Below are 14136 nucleotides of genomic sequence, written 5' to 3'. Positions count from 1 at the left end.
TACAAGCTATAATAATCAGTTTTATTTAATCTATCTTTAACAGTGTACTATTATATTAATATTAACAAAACAATAATAATTTAAAAACAACGCAACTGTTACTCGAGGTCAAAATCCCATGTTTCATGTCTGGAACGTATTTAACTGCCAAAACAAAATCAAATCAAGGCTCACTGCCGCACTTCACTGATAACATTACATCAAAAGAAAATAATCAATTAGCCCTTGTCACCAACATATCATCTGCTACGCTTAAGGTACGACAACAACATAATTAGTTTATTTTCTCTCTTCATTTTCCCTTAACGTCTAACAAGTTCTGACTTATCTTTTTCAAACACGTGAGAAAACTGGAGCTAAGGCGCATGCAGATGTTTAAAGCCTTTTGTGATTGTCAGAATGCTTAATTTACCGTGACTGACGTTTTTCTACCACCTTTCCATAGCATTTTTTGAATGGCTAAGGTCAAGATCTTCGTTTTTTTTTTTTTTTTTTTGCAAGTATCTGCTTCTTCTTTATTCTTAAAGGTGAAAAAAAGCACATCATTAGTTACATGACTTTCTAGTATAACCTTACTGTACAGTTTTTTTAAGCTCAATGGCTTGTTTTTTATCTTTACCTCAGAGTTTAGATAAGAACAGGTGTGATAGTGATTAAGCATTACTGTATGTTGCCTTCAAGCAAAAGACTTTCTGCTCGATTTCAGACTAAAGCTTCTAAATTTACTTAAGGTTTCTTTTTTCGCACTTGATTTATGAGAAACCGAATACGAAGTTGAGTTCATGCTTAAAACAAGAACAAATATCCGTCAATGGTGTATTGACAACTAGTTATGTCTTTAAGTTAAGTTGATTTTTCTCACCCCACTTGAAGATCGTTGTTCTTATGTTAATTGTTAATCATAAATTCATTTCAATAGAACAGATATCTTGATTTATGAATGCTTAATTAAAATCAGAAAAGCAACAAAAAAAATTGAGGAAAATCATTTAAAACAACTCAAGCAATGATTCATAATTCAGTTTTTGAAATGACATATTCATGTCCTAAGACATTAATTTTCCTCTGGCTTAGTCACTTATTTATCAGGGGTCATCACACCAGAATGAATCGACAACTTATCCACAACGTGTTTTACGCGGCGGATTCCCTTCCAGCCACAACCCAGTACTGGGTATTGGATTGAAACATCCATACACTCTCATGTTCACACACACTCATACACTACAGCCAATTTAGTTTATCCAATTCACCTATACCGGATGTCTTTGTATTGTGGGGTAAACTGGCGCACCCGGAGGAAACCCATACCAACACGGGGAGAACATGCCAACTCCACACAGAAATGACAACTGGTCTAGCCAGGACTCAAACCAGCAACTTTCTTGCTGTTAGGCGACAATGCCTACCACTGAGCCACCTTGGTGTCTTCTTAAGACATTTATTTATTTATTGTAAACTGAAGTAAAAAGTATTTATAAAAAGCTGTATTTTCAGTTATTGACGTGTTTCAATTCATTGACCACTAGATGTTTGGCATGATTTGCTTGATTATAGGGTGTTGAGGGGATTTGTAAACAACAAACGGACATCTGGACGGAAAATTCAATCCTTTTTTTCCTCATGTTGTGTGCTATAGTGCACGACAATTAATCCAAAGTCTGTGACAAAAGGTAAACGATCAAATCAGACAATTACAGGGATATTTCTAATTTATATGGCTTGATAACAGAATGTGCGTTGTAGACGTCACACAATGATTGATCCTGAAGAAAACTGTAGTCTTGCGTATTGGGTACCCACATGTCAAGATTTTATCTACAGTAGACCAAAGATGCCCAAAGTAGGACCCACGGTTTAAAGTTGGCATGGTAACCTTTTATTTTGGCCCAACATGCCATCTGAGAGGAGAGGGAGAATAATGGGGATGGTTTAGAGATTGCACGTGACCTTTTATTTGTTAGTTTTTTATTAAGCTAAAAAAACTAACAGAAATTAATGTTTCAATTTAAATGGTATAAATTAATCAGATTAGTAATCAGACAGATAGAGGACAATGCAGAGACTTTGATGAGCAAAGGCAGACTGATAATAATGTATAAAATATATTTTGAATATAATTATAAAAGGTTATACTCCTTTAGTTAATGCAATTCAAAGTAATGTTTTCTACTTATCAATATTTTTAATTAGGAAATGACCTATGGAAATTTTAACGTAAAATAGTTAGAGAGGCAAATTTGTCTTCGGTCCACGGCTCTCAATAATATTTTGTTTTTGGCCCTTCACACAAAGTTTGGGCACCCCTGAACTAGACAAAATCGCATAATCTGACACAGTGACTGACAATTAAAATCATGTTATCTTAACAGGTCTTTTTTTAATCTTATTTTTTTTTTCATTTTCCTGAATCATTAATAATTGTTTGTCAGCCCTAAAATTAAAATCAGAATTTCTGCTTGAGGGGATAGTTCACCCAAAAGTGTAAATGTCAAGTAGAGAGGGTTTGGTAAAGAAGTTTGAATGACTATTAATTAATATCTAGCCAACTGGAAAATATTTAAATTATTTTTTCCGTGTTATATTTCTTCTGCAACAACAATGTGAACTTTAAATAAACACTTGTTTTGGACTTCTGAATGCATAATTAATTAAAGAGATTTCTCTGCATGAAAGACTACGACTAGCAGATTAACCTGCTGCTGCATCTCCAATATGGTAGGTAGTAAAATATGAAAGAAATGTGGATGATGTGTTAAGAGGATTGACAGGGGATGTAACTACTGTTTACATGTCTGTACTGCACATCAAAAATTCGATTAAAATAGGAATACTTCACATATCCTAATTCCATTTGTGTTTATGACGATTATGACTTTCAGCACATCTAAAGTGCTTTTCCAACGCACGGTTATGAACCATGGTTTATGTGTGTGGCTGCAGTTGTAGCCTCTGTTGGATGGGGCAGCTCTGGTGGAAAAAAAGGAGGTTACGTCACACCCGAGTGAGTGACATGTGCAACACCGGGACCGGCCTGCGTTCAAATCCAGTCCTGCCTCCAATCTTCACAACTCACGAAGAAAACTTTTACCTTTACGAGAAATCTTGTCGCGACTTAATCTCATGAGATCTCATCAAACGATATCTCATCACACCACTAGCAACTAAACAACATAATGGTCCATTAATGGGGAAGCAGTATGTCCCAACGTTTGCATACTCTTCTGTTACACTCTCAAAAGTATGTACTCTTTCTTCACAAAATAGTACCTACTTTAAAAACATAGTATAAGTAGGGGCGCAGCATTTTTTTTCTGTGTTCTGGCAAATACAAAAGAACCTAAATCTTCTCATCATCTGAAAATGAATATAGATATCAATGGATCTAAGCAGCCAGCATTTTTCAATACAGCTTTTGTGGTCAAAATAAGAAACTCAAATAGGTAATGAATAATTGAATGTTGATTAAATTGTGGCAGATTTTTTAAACTTTTGAGTAATAGAATTTATGAAGTTAATGTACATACAATGTACTGTATACTAATAGTTTTTTTTTTTTAAATAGCTATGAATGAACATATCATGAAAATGCGTCTTTGTGTGAACAGACTTCTAGTTGATCATCTATTTCAGCTCCATTTCATAGCAAAGCTTTGAAACGCACCGGTGGTTTGTCTTTTGTCCCTGCAGGTGCGTGCCGTGCGCTGGAAACACACTCATGAGCTAATTCAAGGCAAAGTAAAGCTCTCATCTGGGATTGGTAAGAGTCTCTCCAAGCACCCCGAAGACTTCCAGCTCATTCTTGATTGCACATGGCAGCCTCTGACCTGCACCGAAGGCACCCGCTGCCATGGAAGATTGATGATTATCGATGCAGAAACCCTTTGCTAATTCAGCGTACGAGGTTAGTATGCTTTCTTCAATGAGCCAGGCAGATAGCTGGCTAACTGTTTTACCCTCATCTGTGAGTAGCGATGCCATCAGTGATTTGGCTGAATAGAGAGAAATACTGGAGGACAAGCAGAGGTTAAGGCCTCCGAAGTCACCGAAGGACGAAGAGTCCAGCAAGATTACACTCTAATTGATTCTAGTATTTTTCCCCATGTGAATGAAGCATTGATGCACTTCAGTAATCTCCACATCAAGTCATACTTTTTAAATTAAATAAATCACCCGGGATTGAAGTCTGCTTCATGTTATGGAACGAAATAAACTGTGATCGTGAATTTAGATTTACAACAATGCTGTTGAAAATCACTGTGCAGAGAAAGACGAAGGGGATTTGGGATAAATTATGAAGTAATATGTTTGGCTTTGGGTTTTAGAGCGTAATTTATCATGCACCTGCACTTCTTCACGTCAACTCTTTTTAAGAGCTGTTTTATTGTTCTTTTAGGATGGGCAAAACAAGTGTGATCGACATTGTGCTTTGTTTTCACGGTTCTCTCAGAGTTTAGTCCTTCAACAGCTTGTGCTGTTTGCTTTATTGACATTGACACTTGCTTTATTACAGTTGTTCCCTTTTGATTAAAAAAGAAAAAAATGAATTGGGAAACACTTTAAAATAATGATCCATTAGTTGATGTTTTTTAATGTATTTATTAACATGAACAATCAGTAATACATTTATCACAGTATTTATTCTTATTCTGTAACGTGATGTTATTTTAGTTAAATTCATGTTAGTTCATGTTAACTCACTGTGCATTAACTAATGTTAACAAGCACAACTTTGGTTTTTAAATATGCATAAGTTAATGTTGAACTATGATTAATAAATGTTCAATAAGACTATTCATAGTTAGTTAATGTCAGTGAATACATTAAAGGGCCATGAAACCCCCCTCTTTTGGTTCAAGTCTACCTCAGAATTAAAAAAATGCTCTGAGATGGCCGTGAAGCGCTGCGAGCAGTGGGAGAAGTGGGTGTAGCCGGCAGAGCAAGGAAAAAGGAGGGGAGCGAACAACTGTTGTCAGTTGGCTCACAAAATGAGACGCAACCGTGAGAAGACCCATAATTTTATAGTTTACTAAGTTAAAATGCAAAGAAATAGACACAAAGCAATGTAATGTCCTGCTACATTTGTTATTCGTAATTTCATATACATATAACCAAATTATAAATATAATCCGGTTTACATAAACATGATAAATAAGGACTTCTTTCCTCCTCAATCCCTGGGTCTGAATGCAGACACAGTGGATAGCAGTGCAGCAAGTCTCTTGCCCTCTGTCTATTCCAACCATCAACCCTGCCGGTAATCTGGGGGAATTTTAAACAGGCAAACACAGCAGCACAGATGTAGGTGATGTGTCTGAATGGGAACGAACTCAATTGATAAAAGACAAAGTCTGCCATTCCCCAATTCTCATACAGCTCTCTCTACAAAAATGCTTTCTGCAAACCAACTGCTTCGCTGTATTGATTCTGACAGAATCGCGGATAAAAACATACAACAAACCCCTTGGATCATGGAAACAAACACATACGACCTGTGCCATGCACAGACTCTGTCTTACCCAGTCATTGGGTCATTGGGAGGTCTGTCTTGCCTTCGGAAAGCACATGCTCTCATGAATAATTAAGAAGCAGGGTCTTCTTATAGGATAAGAAAAATCCACTGTGAATAATAATGAGAAACCAACACGTTATCACTCCACTAGCAGAGGCGCTCTTCGTAACCAATTTTGATCCAACACCAAAAATTATTTTAAACTCAGAATATAAAATTAGCTGACAAAAGCTTGAAATTATCCAGTTTTCCCACAATTAAAGCTGACAGCTGCTAACGTTGTGTTAACTGATGCTCAACAAACACAAATCTGTTAAAATTTCAAAAAAGTACTCCAGGGTGTCTTGAACCTTTAACTAACGGGCCTGTCGGGTCATAAGTGTTACCAAAAAACGCTGCCTAAAATCTTTAATTGAATCAAATGGACTTTTCTAGTCATCTTAACATCAATCACTGACTACAAATATTAAGTTAAACTTTGTACAGCTACAAATAATTAGTTAAAACCTAATATAAAAAAAAAACATTTGTTGTCATGACTTTTTGTTGTGTAAATTTGTACAGTGTGGGTTTTCTAATTACAAGTTTTGACAGTTTGGGGGACAGTCCTGGAGAAACATTCTCTGAGAAAGACTCAACGGCTAATTTATCAGTGAATTAAATCCAGATGGGATGTTTAACAAGAGTTAGTTGTGGTGTGCTGGAATTTAATTGTGAAAGCTTAACAAGTAGAAAATATCACCCAGAAGTCATAAGACTTAAATAACACAAATTAACTAAAATACTGTTTAGAAACTGATTTTATAAATCAGCACTTTAATAGCAAGACTTCTGCAGGTCTTACAAATTCTTAATTTGTGCTTCATCAAATAAAGGCTATTAAAAGATCAGATTTTTTGTTGTTGTTATTTTTCAATACACATTAAAAATCTTTAAACCAACATACTTGAGTTGTGAAATTTCTGAGAAATTAAGATTAACATGAACATGCAGTGGGTACGGAAAGTATTCAGATCCTTTTAAAAAAAAATTCTCTTTGTTCTATTGCAGCCATTTGCTAAAGTTCATTTTTCCCTCATTAATACACACACAGCAACCCTTATGGACAGAGAAACACAGAATTATTGACATTTTTGCAGAATTATTAAAAAAGAAAAACTGAAACATCACCTGGTCCTAAGTATTCAGACCCTTGCTCGGATATTAGTAGAAGCATCCTTCTGATCTAATACAGCCATGAGTCTTTTTGGGAAAAGCGCAAGTTTTCACACCTGGATTGGAGGATCCTCTGCCATTACTCCTTGCAGATCCTCAGGTTGTATGGTAAACGTTGGTAGACAGCCATTTTAGGCCTCTCCAGAGATGCTCAATTGGGTTTAAAACAGGGCTCTGGCTTGGCCGTTCAACAACAGTCCCAAAGTTGTTGTGAAGCCATTTTTTTTTTGTTATTTTAGCTGTTTGCTTAGGGTGATTGTCTTGTTGGAAGGTAAACCTTTAGCCCTGACTGAGGTCCTGAGGATATCCCTGTACTTATATTCACATTCATCTTTCCCTCGATTTAAAAATTTACATATTGTGTTTCCTTCAATTTACTTGTTAAATTGTCTTGAAGTTTTCATTTTATTTGGCTACATCCTCAGAAACAATGAATTTGCATTTAAATATTTCAGTCGGTTGAAAAAAAATTATTTCTGAACTTTTGCTGAAATTATAAAAAATTCATTTACAGCATTTTTTAAATCTGGGTCAGGGTTATTTGTACTGTTCATATACTAATATGTTTTTGCAATAATACAGTTAAATGATTTATGAATGCTGTTAAGAATTGTGATAACGCTTTATTAGTTAACTTTTGGTAACATAAACAATAAACAATACTTCTACATTAGTTATTCCTTTAAATGTTCATAGGATTTATAAATTCCTATCAAAGATTAAATAATAACATTAGTTATATGCACTGTAAACTAACATAAGCACTAAACACTTGTATTAACACATATAAACACGTTAATAAATACTGTAAAAATAGTTAGTTGTTAGCTAATCTATTATGAGACTTTCCTGTAAACTGTTACCAGAATTAAATAACTAATGTTAAGAAATTGCACTCATTTTTTAATGTGTTTATTTTAATTCATTTTGCGTTCCATTCATCATGTCCTAATTGACCTGTCCTCATTCACAGTAACCCTCGGGTTTATTTACAGCATGTATTTTTTGCATGATGTTAAATGTTTTAAAATGATTCTGGAGTGCAGTCATTTTTGCCAGGAGCTCTTGGCTCCAAACGTTCCTTCTCCAAACATCTTACACACAGCTGCCAGACACAGTGCAGGTTTAAAGTGTAAATTAGTTTTTATGACACGCCGCTAATGTAATTCCTGCAATGTAAGTCTTATGAATGTGTAGTCTTCATTGACTGGGCCAGATCCAGCCATGCCAAAATGACTGTGTTGGATGAGCACGCAGCCCTCATTCCTCCGCATTGAGGAATCTGTATTGCACAGCAGATGTTTAAATCTACTTCTTCTGTCATTTAAAGTGCTCCTGCAGCTTCATTTATTGCTGAGCACTTGTAAACTTTCACATGAAAACCCTCGGTGAACCTCTATTGAGGACGTTAAGTGTAGTTTGTTATTTATCACTGCTCGCCATGCAGCCAGGAGGATGTGCAATGAAGGCCAAATTTTATAAAGAGGCATTTTCATTGCTAACCAGGCTCTTAGGAATACTCAATTCTAATTGGTCGATCAAGCATCCAGTGCCCGCCCTATATTTTTCCAGCAGCTTAAGCTTCAGAAGTATTTGTCTCAATGGTGATTAAAGAGAAAAATCTTAACGAGTAATGCTGTAAAAATATTATGTTGTTTTAGTTTTTTTTCCTGCTGGGGTACCAGGAAAAAAATAATGGACGGTAAATTGCAGAAATTTCCTGTAAATTTCCCAACAAAAAGGTTAGAGGAAATTTCTGAAATTACTGTACATTATTTTATTTTATTTATTTTTTTTGTTGGCACCCCAGCTGCTGTCAAAATAAACATAAAATAATGGACATTAAATTACAGAAATTTCCTCTAATTTTTTTTTACAAAAAGTGACAGCAGATCAATAAACTCATTAGAATTTGACAAATATTGCTGCTGTTGGACAACATAATATACTTTTGCGGCTTTTTTAGTTGAGAATGTAGTTATTTTGATTGCGACTGCAGTTTTTTTTGCAGTAGTGCATATTTTAAGTATTTATAATTTCGAAGATCAGCCAGATATAATGAGCAGAGGAAAGACAGTTGCCACAAGATGGGGATTGAGACCGCATAATAAGTCCTTAGAGGAGAAAAACTCAGTGTTTTCTTTTTATCTTTCAAACTACAGCTAATCAAATCGTTATAAAACGGGTAAGTGGCATTCTAAGTCGATCTCTCTATTTTCTATGTGCTGTATTTGTAGTAATCTGCCAGTGTTTGATTTGCTTTGGCTTGTTCAGGGTTAATTATTGTGATCTCTCGATTGCAACAGAGAAATACTGGGAATTGTCTCTTGACTGATGGCATTTCATGCCATTTAGCCTTATAATCTTTAAATGTGAGCAAAATAATCTGTTTTTTTTCATCACTTTAGACACATTACTCAAGAGAATCATTGAAATACTAGCTCTAGATTGATGTGTTTTTAAGCAACGGTTTTTCTGCTGTTCTGACGTCAGCTGCAGATGTAAATGAATAGCGTAGGAAAGTAGTTCCATGTACAAAAGGGTTTTTTAAAACTGTGTGTTTTATTTCATTTTTTTATATACACGATTATACCGTCAAACTGTTGTATAAACCCAATATCACATACGTAGCAATTCCATATGGCTGTATATCGTCACTAGTGAGACACTAAGGCACTTGGACTGCGACCTAATTGTTTACTATTGTATTTTAATATGTTGTTTTAAACTAATTATAATGTCAATAAAAGTCTCTTTATAAAACTTTAGGGAATTATTCAACATCAAATGTTGAAAGAAGAGTGATTAAGGTCCCAAAATTAAATTAAATTAAATTAAATTAAAAAACGCTGACAAATTACCTAATTAATTCTTATTTATATTGCCTTCCACTCTATTACTCTACTTTTGAGTGTATTTAGGCTGTATCAAGCAAAAAAGATTTTGAGAGGCTATTGCTATAAAGTTTAATGCCATCAAGTGAACTGACCTGAAACAAGCACATCTTTGGTTATGCCCAATCGCATTTTACATTTCTTATTAAAATATATTGCATGCTCTCAAAGTAGAGGTCAATCATTACAGATACCAGCTCTGTAATTTGATACCCGGTACTTTGATGATCAGTAATGAGGAAAAGGAATCCTTATTCCGACTCTTGGCAAAAGTTTTTGAAGGCAAAATTCTGGGAAAGGCAGGGCTGTTATGAATTGAAACACACTGCGTGGATGCTGTAATTATTGCATAGAGAACTTAATGATTCATGTCAAACGGATTAGCCCCTAAAATCTCAGTTAAACAAAACCCTGGCAGGCCATGCATTTCAACATTTATCAGTCGCACATGAGAGTCATTTTTCACGGTCGATGTCCTAAACAGGCTCTAAACAGCAGATCGTGTTTGTATATTCGAGCGAAATATCGAGCGACCTTGACGTTCAGCTGGCCGGCAGTCACGTTTGTGTTCAGCACAGGAAGAGAAAAACCTGGAAATATACTGAAGTCCAAGCATATTTTGACACTGGAGACACTAACTGCAGCCATTACAAGCCGAGCTGTATAGCAAAGTCTAGTGCTTCATACTTCCTTAATGAAAAAGGGTGTAATAACATTTGCAGGCAGTTTTCTGTTACACGCCATACTGGAAAGGAATTATATGCTCTCCCACGTTCTATGCAAATACCTTTGTGTACTTGCTGCCTGGGTAACAAATTGCCATATCATGTGTTACAATTACTTCTTCAGTCCGGGCAAGCCAATACATCTTTCCAATGAAATGATTTGAAAGCTATGAATTATGGCCATATTTCAGTCTAAAAGAAACAAACCACTAATTGCGATGTGGCCTCTTGGTAATTTTCAAGAAAGAGCCCAGAAAGCACTCCAGCATCAGAGTAAGGGGGGGGGGGGGGGATAAAATCGCTTACTTCTGCTCCTGCTTTATTTTGGTTTCGAATAACAGACACTACTAATTTGGTGTAGGCTCGACCTTTGGCCCCCCGCTCGGCTCCCTCAAGGGAAAGCTCCAATCAGCCCACAGCCTCTCCGTTTTTTCCCTCCGATCCATCCTCCGCTACCAAACGCACTGGAGAGAGCGCCTTTCCGAAATGTTTCTGCTAATTCCCATTTCCTCTATAATCACAAGCTTTCATGTGAGTGGTTGGCTGGACGGACCGTGGGGGAGGTGGTGATTACTCCAAGGTCTCGAGCATTAACCTCGCCAGGTGTCACTGGATGGGCTGTTTACTTCTGTGATTAATGAATGAACTAAAAGTCTTCTTACACCCCGTCACCCCCTGAACGTCTTGCTCTTTTTTAAACAAGGAGCGTGCCACTGAATCAATTGGGAGGGCTCGGACAAGCCTGTGCCGTATCAGGCTACAGAGGCAGACCTGTCGAACCCCTGTGCTCTTTGTATTAGTTTGGCAGCTCGTTGGGAGGTAAAAGTTGGAGGTTCAGTAAAGGTGAACCAGCAAGCGTGCTGTGATAATGTTTTCCTTTGGGCTGGAGATAGTGATTTTTTTCTCGACTGACGCAACCGTCTAATTCCTCGTGTTAAAGAAATTTTAGCAAGCATCCATCAAAGCTCTTGATGAAATTTAAAAAGTCCCAGTTCAACTTGCTTTTATTAAACCTGGCCAGTTTTAGGCGATGATAATAAAAAATGGTCAGTAGACGAAGCCAATCACACAGTTGGATCTGTGGAGTAGCCTAATTGCACATGGCGTATTGAAAAACTGACTTAAATGGCTTTAAATTTGACATAATAGAGCGAGTTTGCGTAAGCTGGTAATGTTGGATTTACAGTGTGCAAAAAGTGACATACAGAGCCCACAATTAAATGAGCATGACTGTAATGACCTCCCTAGACACCGCAGTTCAAATAATGTTTGTAACCTCGACAAGGACACGTCAGTTACTGTTGGCCTAATGACTGTTTTTACTGCCAAATGGACACGAAGTAAAAAAATAAGCCGGGCAAAGTAAATGACCTAATAATTGGAAAATATGTCCTCAGTACCATTTCTTTCCCAAAGGAAAGTATTCCCTTTTCTAACATGATGTACAGTATGTTCCGTGGTTTTCGGTTGTAAAAATAACTGACTAGTCAAAGAGAAGACGTCCGATTTTGGTTTTCATGTCCAATTTTGTTTATAAAAGAGATTTTATACGCGTATATAGCATTTTAAATACAACCAAAGTGACTTCTTTAAAGAGATGGTCCAGAGTATATTTTTAAAACTTGGTTGTGTTTATAAGATGCTTCATTTATAGAAAAATTATGTTATTTTTTCATATATTTTTGATTGTGTGCTGCTACTCGGCTAACATGAAAATGTCATATTTATTAATTACTCCTAAAACCTGCTTTCAAGATGCTATGATTGGTCAGCGAACTTAATTCTCTGTTATTCATGGATCTGCTCCACGTCACCAGGAAAAGAGTCACGCCCCTACAAGCACGCGCTTTACCTCGACTGTGTAAATACTGTCAGAGTAGCTGTTAGCCGTATTACTTTGAGGTTGAATCAGACAGAAAATGAAAAGGACACTACTGAACCTCATTCCTGCTCTCTAAAATAAAATTTGACAAGTGTCTTTCACATATTCGGAATAAGCATGTGTAAGTAACATGAAACATTCACATATCTTTTGTGAGTTTGTAATTTGAGATGTAGAACGCAGGGAAAGTAGTCGTATAGAGAGACACCACAGCACTGATGAAGATTGTGGGTTTTTACAGGGGATTGACGGATAAATATGAATTAGTAGCTGCAACATACCGTTAACGCTAGAAACTGTGCATGTAATAGATCAATTTTAACAAATAAAAATACTTACAGGCTGTGGCTCACAATCCACAGCTTTGTCTGTAATGGTTGGAGCTGCTCCTACTTGGAGGAGTTTTTAGCTGAATCCAGCGCTAAACTGGGAGAGGTTCTGGAAGCTGTCCTTTGTCAAATGCTAGCTATATATTTTTTTATAATTCTCTGGAACATAATTAAATTTAAACTGTAAAACTTCTCTCTTTGTGTCATGTCCTTTGGAAGATAAAATACAGAAACAAGCTCTGTGGAAATATAGCTGGACGGCATTTTAGCTTTCTCTGCTATAACATTACAGCACCTCTGGCTACGCCAGTATGCTGCGCACAAACCTAAAGCATTTGTGATCTCACTAGCCTGGATGTATTTTTTTGTAGTCCTCAAACTTCGTTCAGTTCAGGCTTTGCTAAGCTAACTCTGTAAAATCAATGTCTCCCTTTGCATGGCACATATTTCATTCAGAGATGTTGTTTATGTTCACACAGCTACATTAAACATCAACTAAAGTTTAAAATATGATAGTTTAAAGTGGACCAGCCCTTTAATGTTTCATATAATTTTTGTAAAAATAAAATGCCATAACATTGGTTAAATAATACTCCATTGTCATTCAGTCTAACAGTTATGTAAAAACAAGTGATACTACATAGTTTTATTAAATGAAATGACTAAAATCACCTTGCGTACAAAATGGGTAAAGCCTAGTAGTTTGAAGGATAGTGGTTTAGAAGGTTTAGAATTACAATTAATTATATATTGTGGCTGCACTTTGATCCAAATGAGAGTCTTTTAAATTGTCATTAAAAGATTCTTGTTGTAAATATGACTGATCTGTATTATGATCTGTTTATCATGGTAAAATGTATGATGTACTGTATGCTATAAAGCATGTCATTATTCCTTTGCTCAGGAAAAAAACAATAAACAAGAAACGTTCTAATGGCGACACGGTGGCGCAGTGGGTAGCACAATCGCCTCACAGCAAGAAGGTCGCTGAGTCGCTGATACCTTGGCTGTATCAGTTGGCATTTCTGTGTTCAGTTTGCATGTTCTCCCCGTGTTCGCTTGGGTTTTCTCCAAGTGCTCCGGTTTCCCCCACAGTCCAAAGACATGCAGTATAGGTGAATTGGGTAATCTAAATCGGCTGCAGTGTATGTGTGTGATTGAGTGTGTATGGGTGTTTCCTAGTGATGGGTTGCAGCTGGAAGGTCATTAGTGGTATAAAATATATGCGGGATAAGTTGGCGGTTCATTTTGCTGTTTCCACAACTGATTAATAAAAGGACTAAGCTGAAAAGAAAATGAATGAATGAATGAATGAACGAAACTTTCTAATAATGAAAATAAGAAAGCTAGTATTATATTTATATTGTGTTGATACTTTTTGACTCCTATATAGATGCATATAAATAGATTTGACTCTAAAGTGAGAGAAAAAAAATCCGACTATCCATTAATTATTCTAAAACATGTCAAAAACATCCCTTATATATATCCCGAACATACTTCCCATCCTATCATTTAAGAAATGTTGTAGTTTTGATGACTTTATTATTCTAAATTGTGGGAAATAGTAATAATAAAA

General features: G+C 36.1%; 1 long non-coding RNA gene across 3 annotated transcripts in view; it reads left to right on the top strand.

Moving 5' to 3' along the window:
• The window catches only part of LOC137496701 (uncharacterized), an 82419-nt gene that overhangs the window by 28635 nt on the left and 39648 nt on the right, over nucleotides 1–14136 (top strand). For 2 of the 3 annotated variants that reach the window (XR_015502658.1, XR_015502659.1), the window contains exon 2: nucleotides 3691–3904. This is a non-coding gene — a long non-coding RNA (uncharacterized LOC137496701). Of the gene's footprint in view, nucleotides 1–3690; nucleotides 4231–14136 lie in introns of those variants that run through there. The other variant, XR_015502657.1, reaches the window with a different exon arrangement.

The sequence above is a fragment of the Danio rerio genome, chromosome 11 (assembly GCF_052040795.2).
Source record: "Danio rerio strain M-AB ecotype USA chromosome 11, GRCz13ab, whole genome shotgun sequence".
NCBI classification, from domain to species: Eukaryota; Metazoa; Chordata; class Actinopteri; order Cypriniformes; family Danionidae; genus Danio; species Danio rerio.
This window is presented reverse-complemented; position numbering and strand designations above follow the sequence as displayed.